Source organism: Nycticebus coucang, chromosome 3 (genome assembly GCF_027406575.1).
Source record: "Nycticebus coucang isolate mNycCou1 chromosome 3, mNycCou1.pri, whole genome shotgun sequence".
NCBI lineage: Eukaryota > Metazoa > Chordata > Mammalia > Primates > Lorisidae > Nycticebus > Nycticebus coucang.
Window position 1 is genome coordinate 138,955,464 of NC_069782.1, and position 12,567 is coordinate 138,968,030.

General features: G+C 42.4%; 1 protein-coding gene across 8 annotated transcripts in view; it reads left to right on the forward strand.

Moving 5' to 3' along the window:
• The first annotated feature begins 268 nt into the window (after positions 1–268).
• The window catches only part of ADD3 (adducin 3), a 174,405-nt gene continuing 162,106 nt past the window's right edge, over positions 269–12,567 (forward strand). For 3 of the 8 annotated variants that reach the window (XM_053583606.1, XM_053583605.1, XM_053583601.1), the window contains exon 1: positions 269–441. The gene's annotated coding sequence lies outside the window, so the exon portion shown is untranslated. Of the gene's footprint in view, positions 442–1,612; positions 1,633–2,308; positions 2,626–12,567 lie in introns of those variants that run through there. The other 5 variants (XM_053583603.1, XM_053583602.1, XM_053583600.1 and 2 more) reach the window with 3 other exon arrangements.

Below are 12,567 nucleotides of genomic sequence, written 5' to 3' on the forward strand. Positions count from 1 at the left end.
GGTTTCTCTAAAACCAGTGCTGCTAGCATTTCATTGACTAGCACTAAAATTGGTGCCTCCATCCCTTGATCACCCAGTTAATTTTAACCTTGCTCTCCCACAGCTGTACTGCTTTACTCATTCCAAAACAACTCCCCTATTTCATGCTTTCTGCTTCTTATGAAGCAATAGTGGATAGGAAAAACAAAACCCATTCCTTTAAGAAAGATTCCGCCTCCTCTCTTATAAGCAAGCGCCTAATGGTAATTGTGGAGTCTCTTCTAAATACTTTACTACTCAGCGTTGGGCGAAGCTGCGGCTGCTGCTGCTGCCGCCGCTGCCTCTGGTCTGAGGCTGCAGTGGGGTTCTGTGCAGCACTGCAGAATCCACACCTAGAGAACAGAAGACACAGGCACGCACGTCTACTCCCCTGGTCACAAGGAAGCTTTGGATTTTCAGCGGGTAAGCAGATCTTTTATCCATTTTGCCCAGAAACTGTGGGAAAAGGAATAATCATGGAAAAGATTCTTCATCAGACATGCTTAAAATGGATTATGTTAATTTGTCTTCATTTGGCGGTGGCGGTGGCGGTGAGGTCTAGATTTGTGACTGGCAAATGCCTTGTGTAGTGGAGACTATATTCTGATATGTGCCTTTAGCATACTTTTTTTGCTATTCGTAAAAAAGGCTAACCTTGATGCATGCAAAGCTTTTCAATTTTTTCTTTTTTTGCTTTTTAAATGCAAGAAAATATCCAGCCACTCCCAATATCTCTCGCAAATACTGCAGATATTTTTAAATGCCAAATGAAATGTTACACTGAGCATTTTCTAAATATTGTTTTCTCCCCAAAGCTAGGAAGCCTTCACCACCTTCCTCATGTTTCTTTAGGAGTCTTTAAAAATAATAAAGCATGGTTGGATTTTGTGCAAATGGGAGATGGTGGTAGACTAAAATTTCTGCAGCCTTAGTCCAGTGGAGAAAGAAAACGAGAATAAATGAATCACAGTTACTGCCAAGACAAGATTCATTTTCCACACTTCAAATGTGGGAAGAGGAAACTACATTTTAATTAGCACATTTTTAGGGAAGAGGAGGGGGACGGAGAGGAGGGGGATGGTGTGAGGTATTTGAGGGGGAAGAGTCTGCAGATGAGGAAGGAAATGAAATGGACTGTTGCCAGTGCCTTGGAAACAAGGGGAGATAAGGGTGGGGGAAATAAGTTTGTTGTGCTTGTTAGGGTGGGGTTGACACAAGGGACATGAATCACTGGAATGGCGCTCCCAGGGGTGTGCTTTCGGGTGTATCGTGCTCGTGGAGGACATGTGTGCTGGAGGGATGTGAAGTCGTGGGTGGCAGGGAAAAGTGTGCGCTGCTGGGAGGTCTATTTTGAGAATAGGTTGAGATGAGAAACAATGTCTGGGCGATGGGGGTAGGCAGCCCAGTGTCACCTGTGGATGGATTCACAGTCCTGAGATTGCATGTTGCAAAGTTTGCCTGGCCCTGGATTCATTTTGAAGGCTGCTGGAAGTGCCTCGACTTTTCGCCTCAAAGAGGTCAGCTCTCTTAAGGATAAGAGGCCGGGGTAGTAAAGACCGCAGAACGGTCCAAACCCAGCAGAATGCAGAGCCCTTGCCCAGCTCCTGGATAGAGGTGAGTGGGCGGAGCAGGCGCCCCCAAAAGCCATCGTACCGAGAGGAAAATCCAGGTCCTCCTGTGGGGGGGGGGTCTGTGTGCAGAGGTGGAACCTTCCAGTGGCCCCCTGAAGACCCAGCCGCCACTGTGGGCGGCCGAGACCGTGCCTGAACGCCGCGGCTCAGCCTCAGGAGCGTGGGGGTACTTGTTTAGGGCGGGAGACATTTCCGAGGCCCCTCTCCTCCCCATTGCGGTCGGGTTTTCGTCGGGGTCGTTTCCCAATCTGGCCCTCAGGGGACCCCGTGGATTCTAGCTGCATAGCCAGAGGAGGACGTTGAAAAGCTGCCAGGCAGCCGCCCCGAGCCAGGCCCTCCCGGTTCTCCGGCCTGCAGGCCCCCCGAACCCCCGCTTCGCCGACTCTTAGATTGTACGCAGCCACGGGGTGGCAGGAGGCGGGGCCAAGGCACGCTAGGGGCCTAAGGGGCGGGGCCAGAGAGAGCGGGGGGGTGGGGATGCGAGGGGCGGGGCCTTCGGAAGGCGGGACCGGAACGCTCAGGGGCCCAAGGGGCGGGGCCTGGGGCGTCGAGGGCTACGAGGGGCGGGTTTGTGGGGGCGTGGCCAGGGTGCTTGGGGGGCCTGGGGACGGGGCCTTAGGGGGCGGGGCTAGGAGAGGCTCGCGGGGCTCTCGGCTAGTCCCGCCAGAGCGGGAGCCGCCGGGTCGTAACGGTCGTCAGGGTGAGGGGCGGGAGGAAAAGAAGAGGGGTTTAAAATATATTTTTTAAAACAGCCAGCGAGAGCAAGCGGCATCGGCGACCCAGGTGTCGCCGCTTCCTGCTACACAGGGCTCAGTGTCCAGGTCCCTCCCTTCGCACGCCCCCTCCTCTTCCCCTGCCCTCCCCTCTGGAGCCCTGCGGCGCTTAAGAGGCGGCGGCGGCGTTCGGGCGGCCGCTGCGGCCCTGGCGGCTGCGGAGAAGGAGGGAGGGAAGCACAAAGCCGGCTGCACGTTGCAAGGTAATCCGGTGGGGAGAGAAGGCGCCTTCCGTCCGCCCCACCTCCGGGCCGGGCCTGGGGGGCTGGCTGCCGGGGCTCTGGCAGGGGGTCGCGCGGGAGTGGAGAGTGCTACGGCTGGCGGGGCCGAGGGTACTTCCTATTGGCTGTCCCCGCGGCCTCAGGTGAACCCCTCTTCCTGACGGGAGGGTACCGTACCTGTGGGGGTGGGTCTTGGGGGCCGGCGGGGCTGCGGAGTGGGCCAGACGCTCTTGGGCGTCCTCTGGTTATTCCTGGGAGGGGAAGGAGTTGTAAAAATCAAATGCTAGTTGAGGCTTAGGTGACCGGGGACCTTAGGACTTGGAGGTGCGCTCCAGGATGGGTAGGACGTTCCCGCGCTTGCAAAAGGTGGAAGAAAGGGAGAGTGTTGGTTTATTTAGTTTTTCTCCTCAGTTAAAAAACTTCTGTTACAAGTTGAAAGTGTTCAACCATCTTTAATCTCCATTTCTCTAGCACACACAAACACACCATCTCTACACGGTAGGTTGCGCTTCCTGCTGGGGTGACAAGCAGAGTTGGCAGTAGGTCTGGTTTACTGGTGTTTGGGGCACGTCCAGCCTCTTTGGAGGTATGCTTTTATAGCTGAGGCAAGACCACAGACAAGTAGAATAAACTGAGCCTCTTTTAAAATAGCAAGAATGGCCTCAGGTGAACTTTTTGTGTTGCAGAGATTTAATTGCAAGTAGGTACTCGTTTAAAATTGGAGCGTAAGGAAAACCACTAATTTCCTTGGCACATGTGCTGGTGCAATTAACCTGGTAGAGTGTTGTGGAATTTAATTCAACCAAGAGGCTTTGAGGGAGGATTATATGCAAGATTGGTGGAAGAACTGATAAGATTGTGGGGATGGAACTAGCTACATAGACGTATGCATATCTACTTAAATTATGCGACATTTTAGATTTAGCAGCACTAAAAGGTTATGTTTTTTGAAGTGAATTCCATCTACTTGTTGGTTATACATCCTAATTTTGGTTTTAGAAGACTTATACTGAGAGTGTTGTTAAAGAAAGAGCCCAGTGTGGTTTCTCATTTTGAAAGAAGATACTTGATTATCAAAAGAATTTGTATTAAGTTATGGGAGTAACTCTTTTGTAGGGTTAAATTATTTTGGAGCAATTGTAGAAACTATTTATCTGTGTTTCTATTTCAATAGGCTTGCACTGTAACTTATTTTCTTTTGCCTAAGCGGAGCAGGTTAACTTTACTCAGGGAGAGGACCAGCAAACACAAAGGCCACTTCAGCTGCATTTAACTCATCTTTCTTAGAGTTCAGTCAACACTAACTCTTAAAATTGACAAAAACTGCTGGCATGTTGGTAATAGTTATTTTTAAAGAAAAAGCAGTAGTGTATCTATTTTCAATGTTAGACATAATTTAAGGAGTTCTTGACATAGTTGGTAGGAGACATTCAGTATGTTGCAGCTTTTTACATATATGATATGGGAATGTTTGGTAAACATTTGATATATGACTGGTGATTGTATGGCTTCTGGGAAATATTAATTTCGTATGGTAGAAATTATATCTGCAGAGTATAAGTTTTGACCATTGACTGAAAATGAGAAAAGTAATATTATACTCTTTGCTATTTACAACTTCTTTTTCAGTGTTATGCTGGGATGAATGGGACCTCTGCTCAATTATGTTTAAAGTATGGATTTGGTGTCTGTAAAACCAGAATGTCTTTTGAGACTAAGGGAAGTAATAGCAACAGCCCACCCTATGTATACGATCTACAACCTAGATTCAGAGTGATGTCCAACTTCTGAGATTGGTGAGGCTTCCTGAAGTAGGCCGATCCTGTCTGAGTGCTTTTGTCACATGTAAGCCTACATACGGTTAGCTGGTTGATGTCCATCTCAATGCAGTTGGTTAGTGGTAGTGGGCAGCATACATATATGCATGTCATCAGGGTTTCAGAAGCATTTCTGTTGAAGGAAGAAATCATGTAAAAGCATAGAAACTCAACTGTGAACAAACTGTAAAATGTTCTGGAACAATTATAACAATTTTAGCTTAACAAAATTGTTGCATGTAATGTGCTTAAAATAGGGTCTGTACTCTAAGTGATTTATGTGTTTATCATTATCAATATACGAAGTGACATACGTATTTGAAGGCTGTCATAGCATGCTTCCCAGCCTCTGCATACTCAGCAAATATTTGTAATGGCCGGTATTTATTTGCTTTACCTCTATGCCAAGCACTATGCTAAGAATTTTATGTGTTTAATTTTCTTATCCTCCCACTAACCCAGTGACTAAACTGAGATGAAGAGGTTAAGGTGTACTACTGTTAGATGGCACAGCCTGGTTCTGAATCCATAAGTCTGTCTCAAGAGTGAGCCAGTGTAATCACTGTTCCCTTCTGCTATGTCACTCTTGGTAATGGTTGCAAATCAATAAAACATCTTTAGAGTTTTCCTAAGACTACCAGGTGCACTTGTCTTGTTTAGCCATATCTTCTTGTGTTAATACCACCAACAGGTTGTGCTTAAATCTGAAGAGGGGTGATTATTCTGCATTAAGTAGAATCACCTTTTGACTTTGGAAGAGATTTCTCTTTCAATAGATATGTTTAGCTAGGATGCCAGAGTTTGTGCTAAACTACGTTATCTTAGTTGCTGAAGATATTAAAGTCTTTTTTTTTAACTAGGGCTTTCAGGGGCCCAGCAGCACTAACGTCAGAGTTTGGATCTGTATTAATTCAGTAGGCCTGATCATCCTTGTGAGATGGATTTGAAGTTAAGTTTATGTTAAATACCACCTGAGTTTTGCTTCCTAAAATTAACCATAAATGAGAAGATGTAACTTGTGCCTTTTTCACTCAAGGAACTGTGTGTTGCTGCCTCACCATTGTAGTTGATATGTTAAGCAAATTGATTATAACCTGAATGAACTAGCTCTTTCAAGTAATGTTTAGAATACTGTAGATGGCTAATATGTCCTGTTGACAATTTAGTGAAAAGTAATGTTAAAGAAATGTTTAAAAACACATCAAATTAAAAAAAAAAAATAAAAAAAATAAAAAAAAACACACATCAAATTAAGAACATACACGCTTTATTGAAAACATAGGTTACTAATCTTTCTCACGCTAAATTAATTTCGGGCTTCATTTAATATTCAATGCTGTTTCAGATTCCTTTGGAAATATTTAATATGGAGAGTTCGTATAGAAAAAACTTTGTATATCAATTAACAGTGTTATACTTACTTTTATTTATTTGTTTATTTTGAGACAGAGCTTCAAGCTGTAGCCCTGGGTAGAATGCTGTGGTGTCATAGCTCACAGCAACCTCAAACTCTTGGTTTCAAGTGATCCTCTTGCCTCAGTTTTTCTATTTTTAGTAGAGACAGGGTCTTGCTTTTGCTCAGGTTGGTGTCGAACTTGTGAGCTCAAGCAATCCACCTGCCTCGGCCTCCCAGAGTGCTAGGTATACTTACTTTTAAACATACTTAATTTGAAATTAGAAATTATTCACACTCAATCTGAAATTGAACAAACTGTCATGTCATTAAAATTCAAAATAAGTGCCATCATACTTTTTATTTCATGTCTTCTGTGTTACTGCTCTATCATTTGAACTTAGGGTCCATGCCAGAATATTTATGAGGTTGTTAAGAGGTCTTTCAGGTTCTGCCAGAGATTAAATTCTTTTGGCTAAAAGCCAAGACAATTTCAAATTTTTACTGTAATGGGTTGTATATATCAGGAATTCTCTCTGAAACGTCCAGGTTAGAAGTTTTTTTTTTTTTTATTATTGCAGTTTTTTGGCCGGGGCTGGGTTTGAACCCACCATCTCTGGCATATGGGGCCGGAACCCTACTGCTTTGAGCCATAGGTGCCGCCCCAGGTTAGAAGTTTTTCATTGACTCTGGCTTAAAAGAAAAAATAGTTATCCTTTAGATGAATTAATCATTTTTTCAACTAACAGTAGCTAATTATGGATGTGTATGTGTGTGTGTATTATGTAACCACACTTCTTTGGAGAGTCTCCTTTCAGGTAAAGTCAAAATTTATTCACCTGGTATTCTAGTAATGGATATTTATTGAGTGCCAGCAGTACGAGTCTTTGCTATTTAGTTAAATCTTATTTATTTATTTTGAGATGGGGGTCATGCTTTGTTGTCCAGGCTGGTCTCCAGCTCCTGGGCTCAAGTGATCCTTCCTTTCAGCCTCCTGAGTCCCTGGGACTGCAAATGTACAATACCACACCTAGCTTATATCTTCATAATGAGGTGAGATATAAATTGAGCTTTTTTTTTGTTTGTTTTTTTGTAGAGACAGAGTTTCACTTTATGGCCCTTGGTAGAGTGCCATGGCATCACACAGCTCACAGCAACCTCCAACTCCTGGGCTTACGCGATTCTCTTGCCTCAGCCTCCCGAGTAGCTGGGACTACAGGCGCCCGCCACAATGCCCGGCTATTTTTTTGTTGCAGTTCGGCTGGGGCCAGGTTTGAACCCGCCACCCTCGGTATATGGGGCCGGCGCCTTACCGACTGAACCACAGGCACCACCCATAAATTGAGCTTTTACTGATCAGCATTGCCACCTTATGTGTTACATTTATCTTTTTTTTTTTGAATTAGCTTTAAAGCTTAGTTGAAAATGGTAAGATTCGCTGATACGAGATGAACTTTGAAACCGCTTTGTTTCAATTCCCTGAAATTAGGCCCGAGGAAATTGGTATATAGGCAGTACATTAACTAGAACTTAAGATTGCTCCTTGAATAAGACTGCACTTTGAACCTGGAGTTATGAAACTTAATTTTTCTGTAGTGGGCATACATGATTTCCATAGGATAAAAATTTCCTACAACCAGCTGGGAGGTAAAAACAATACTGAGAAATTTAAGGGCAATAACATTAAAATTAATGTCTTTTTTTTAATTTTAATTTTAATTTTTTCCTGAGACAGAGTCTTACTCTGTCGCCTGAGGTTGAGTGCCATGGCATCATCATAGCTCATAGCAACCTCAAACTCTTACTCTCAAGCCATCCTCATGCCTCAGGTTCCTGAGTAGCCGGGACTACAGGTGCCTGCCACAACACCTAGGTGGTTTTTCTATTTTTAGTAGAGATGGGCTCTTACTCAGGCGGGACTTGAACTCTTGAGCTCGAGCAATCCACCCACCTCAGCCTCCTAAAGCGTTAGTATTACAGGTGTGAGTCCCTGCACCTGGCCAATGTCTCAATAATTATGCTATATAAAGGAAACAAAATAATTGTAATGATCACAGTATACATTAAGGCAGTGGTTCTCAACCTGTGGGTCGTGACCCTTTTCTAACAATGAAAATACATTGTGGCATTAGAAAGGTTGAGAACCACTGCATTAATGCAAGCAATAGATTATTAAACAGGATAAAAGTCTAATTCCAAGTAACATACATGAAATTGCTATTATTTATTTTGGCTAACTCTCATCCCCTTTTAAATTTTTACGATTTCTTACCAAGGAAGTGCATTTCTTTTCAGGTAGAAGGGAAAAGGACAGTGCTGGTGTGAGTGACTGAGCCTGTTTAACTCAGCTCCCTTGGCTGTTTATTGGTTACATGCTAGAGGAGTTGCAACTCCAACAATATGCAAAGCAATCAGATTGGAGAAATGCTGAGTTTTTCAGTATCTTAGCAACTTGGTGTATGTCTTCAATTTGTCACCATCAGCAATGTTTCTATGAAGTTCTTCCACAGTGGTTCAACTCTTCCTGTCATCTTTTGATCTATAAGAATGACTAAATGCCATACCAAAAAGATGGATTCATTCAGTATCCTTGTGGAGCGGATTATTAGGCTTACTTGGCATAACTAGAGAAGTATATTTCAGGGCTAAAGGACTTCTTAGGGATTCTTAAGAACACTGTACTTTACATCCTTCAGAAGTTAGAGCCAGCAACTATTAGCTGCATTGTCATTTCTATTTTCTTTTTCTTTCTTTTTTTTTTTTTTTTGGAGACAGAGTCTCACTTTGTCACCCTTGGTAGAGTACCATGGCAGCTCACAGCAACCTCCAACTCCTGGGCTTAGGCGATTCTCCTGCCTCAGCCTCCCAAGTAGCTGGGACTACAGGCACTCGCTACAATGCCCAGCTATTTTTTTGGTGCAGTTTGGCCAGGGCTGGGTTTGAACCCGCCACCCTCAGTATATGGGGCTGGCGCCCTACTCACTGAGCCACAGGCGCTGCCCTGTCATTTCTGTTTTCTTGTGTCTTACTAGTGCATGAAAACATTCTATAAGATCAGCCTTTTAATATCTAAGGAAGTGACTGGGGAGGGGTAATGGTCAGACAGAACTGAAGTGGAGTTGTGAATGGGCGTAAATGCTTTGGATGAGTGGAATGCTTCATTGCTCCTGGGAATGATTGGCACAGGTGGGAGGTGGAAAGGGAAAAGAGATTGGCAATGAAGTCGATATATTGTTCTTATTCTTTATTGACACTCCCATTTTTTAAAAAAACTTTGAAAATATGTTCCTTTTACTTTGCCTTTTTCTTACACCTTTATTGCCAGAGTTGCATTCTGTCTCTCCTAGGGAAAGGTAGAATTTTTAAGGTGATTTCTGTCAGATTGCTGAAAAGTTTGGATTTCAACTAGAGATTTCATTAAAAGGAAATTTATCCTCTCTCCAGAAGTGTGAGAAACATTACTCATCACCTAAAATTGGCAGCTGTTATATATTAGAGTAAAACACATGTCCTCAATGATTTAGAAATTCATTGCTTTAAACGCTTGTCTCTTCTTTTTTTTTCTTTTTTGCTTTATTGAAAAACTAGATCTGCAGTGATTTTGTATTAGGATGTTTGATTTTTCAGTGGGTATCAGAATCATCTTCAATCAAAAATGTTGAATGTAATAATATATTTTTGATTTGTTGTAGCGAATTTTGATAATGATAACATCATTGTTCTCTAAACACAAAGTACCCTGATAAAATATGTGACAGAAGGATCTGGTCACTAGCTACTGAAAGGCTGTTATTGCAGTTGCATTAGCAGGGATCTTCAAACTTTTTAAACAGGGGGCCAATTCACTGTTCCTCAGACGGTTGGAGGGCTGGACTATAGTTAAAAAAAAAAAAAAACAATGAACAAATTCCTATGCACACTGCACATATCTTATTTTGAAGTAAAAAAACAAAATGGGAACAAATACAATCACACTGCCTCATGTGGCCCGCGGGCCGTAGTTTGAGGACCCCTGCATTTTGGAATAGGCAAGGAACATTTTATGTCAGAAGAAGAGCAGTGTATTTGCTTGACATAGTAAAGACTCTGAGAAGTTGATTATTGGTTATCACTTGAGTTAGATGATTTTATATTGTGTTTGATGTCATATAATCTAAACTTTCCTGGGCTCTCTAAAGTTTCTGACTTGACCCATCAGCTTTTGATGGATGTTTCTGGAGGGATTGTGACTATCAGTTAAGCACTTTGAAGAGACTCCCTGCTTTCTATCACGCCTGACTGTCAGAGAACGTCCTTCTCGGAGCTGTTTAATATGGGCTCGAAGGGAAGAGTGCCATCTACTGAATGGCCAGCATCAGTTGAGCAGCCCCTAAGTTTTGCTTACAGAATTCTCAGTTACTTCCCGGAGAAACCATGCCCAGCTTCATTTAGAGCAGTGGTTCTCAACCTTCCTAATGCTGCGACCCTTTAATATAGTTCCTTATGTTGTGGTGACCCCCAGCCATAAAATTATTTTTGTTGCTACTTCATAACTCTAATTTTGGTACTGTTATGAATCGTACTGTAAATATTTGATATGCAGGATGATCTTAGGTGACCCCAGTGAAAGGGTCATTTGACCCCCAAAGGGGTCACGACTCACAGGTTGAGAACTGCTGATTTAGAGGATTTGACAGAATCTTAGTACCAAGTAGAATTGTTACCTGCTTAATTTTAATTATCCTTCTCCACAGGAGGCCTAAACACATGATGAAGAAGTAATTCAGCACTTGTTGGAATGCATGGGAAAGGAGAAACATTAAGAAGTTGTTAGAAGTTACATTAAAAGCCATCTAGCAATGGTGAAATCATTACTAAGTGGTAAAGAAAATTATTTTAGTGAGGAGCATCTTTCATTAGTAGGTCTGGTTGTTGATGGCTTCTGTAAACAATAATGATGTTAATATCTGGTTGGGTTTAAAGTCACCAAACAAACCATTTGCTTAACTGGAGGTAGGGTTATAATAGTACTTATGGGCTTGGCGCCCATAGCACTGTGGTTATAGCACCAGCCACATACACCAAGGCTGGCGGGTTCAAAACTGACCCAGGCCAGCTAAACAACAACGACAACTGCAACAAAAAATAGCTGGGCGTTGTGGTGGGCACCTGTGGTCTCAGCTACTTGGGAGGCTGAGGCAAGAGAATTGCTTGAGCCCAAGAGTTTGAGGTTGCTGTGAGCTGTGATGCCACAGCACTCTACTGAGGGCAACATAGTGAGACTGTGTCTCAAAATAGAAAAATAGTACTTGTGATTTTTTTTTTCCCCCCCTTTTTCTTTGGCTCAGTTTCTAAGTCAGTGATTCCTGTTTGAATTCACTGTTTCATAGATTTTTTTTGGTGTATCCTAGTGGTCATCTGTTTTTCTTTACCTGTCTTTCCAGAAACTTATCTGTAGTAGTAGCCGTGGGTAGAACTGGAGATAGTGGAACCAGTTATAAGTCAGTGGTAGTTTAAGGTATCTGGAATAAGCCTGTCAGTGCCAGACAAGAAGGAACTTTGAAAATGTGGATTGAGGCTCAGCGCCTATAGCTCAAGCAGCTAAGGCACATACACCAGAACTGGTGGGTTGGCATCCAGCCTGGGCCTGCCAAACAACAATGACAGCTACCACCAAAAAATAGCAGGGCATTGTGGCAGGTGCCTGTAGTCCCAGTTACTTGGGAGGGTGAGGTAAGAGAATCACTTAAACCCAGGAGTTGGAGGTTGCTGTGAGCTGTGATGCCATGGCACTCTACCCAGGGCGACAGCTTGAGGCTCTGTCTCAAAAAAAAAAAAAAAGAAAAAGAAAAAAATGTGGATTGAAAGGAAGCTTTAAAATTTTTATTATAAGAAAACCTTGGTGGTTGTTATTATAACGTATCTATTATATAATTACTTAATAACCATTTTTCTCAACCCTTAAAACCTGTCAAGGATCATGTTAAGCGTTTACATGAATTATTCAAAGTTTAATGAAATAATTTGCCCAAGATCATATAGTTAGTAAATGAGAGAGCCAAGGTTTGAGCTCAGGGCCAATACCCTTAAAGACTATTCTATACTAATTAATTTAAATTTATTTTTGTTAGTGACTGCACAGATTTGAAACAAGATCGGAATGATATTTCTGCTCTGGCTGGAATTTTAGGGTTTTTTGTTTGTTTAAGAGAGAGATAAAATGGGTTAATAGGATTGAGATGTCATTAGAACTAGAAGTATACATGAGATGGACTTTGAAATGTTTTCTATTGTTTTGAAATGTTTGATATTGTCTATAGTGTTGTTTGTTCCCTTTGCTAATTATAATTTAAAATCATAAAATTTTATTGTTAAAACATGAAGTATATTATTGCTCATTGGAGTACATGCTTAAAATATACTATCTCATGGAAGGAATTACTGAAGGGTTTGCTGGGTTTATTTTTTTTGTGTGTGGGGTTTGTTGTCTTTCAATATTTTGCTTGCTCCTAAATGTTTTTAGGTGGTATTACTTTTCAACATGACAATAATATTCCATGTCTACAGCACAATAAAAAGAAACCATGTGCCAGTCTGAGGTCCTGGGGGAACCTCAACAGCATTCGGTGTATGCTCTGTACACCAAGTAAGTACCATTCTTCACATGTCTGTAGTAAAACATTGAATTCATGTGTTCTTTTAATCAAGAGATGTAATACCTGGCTACTTGTATGA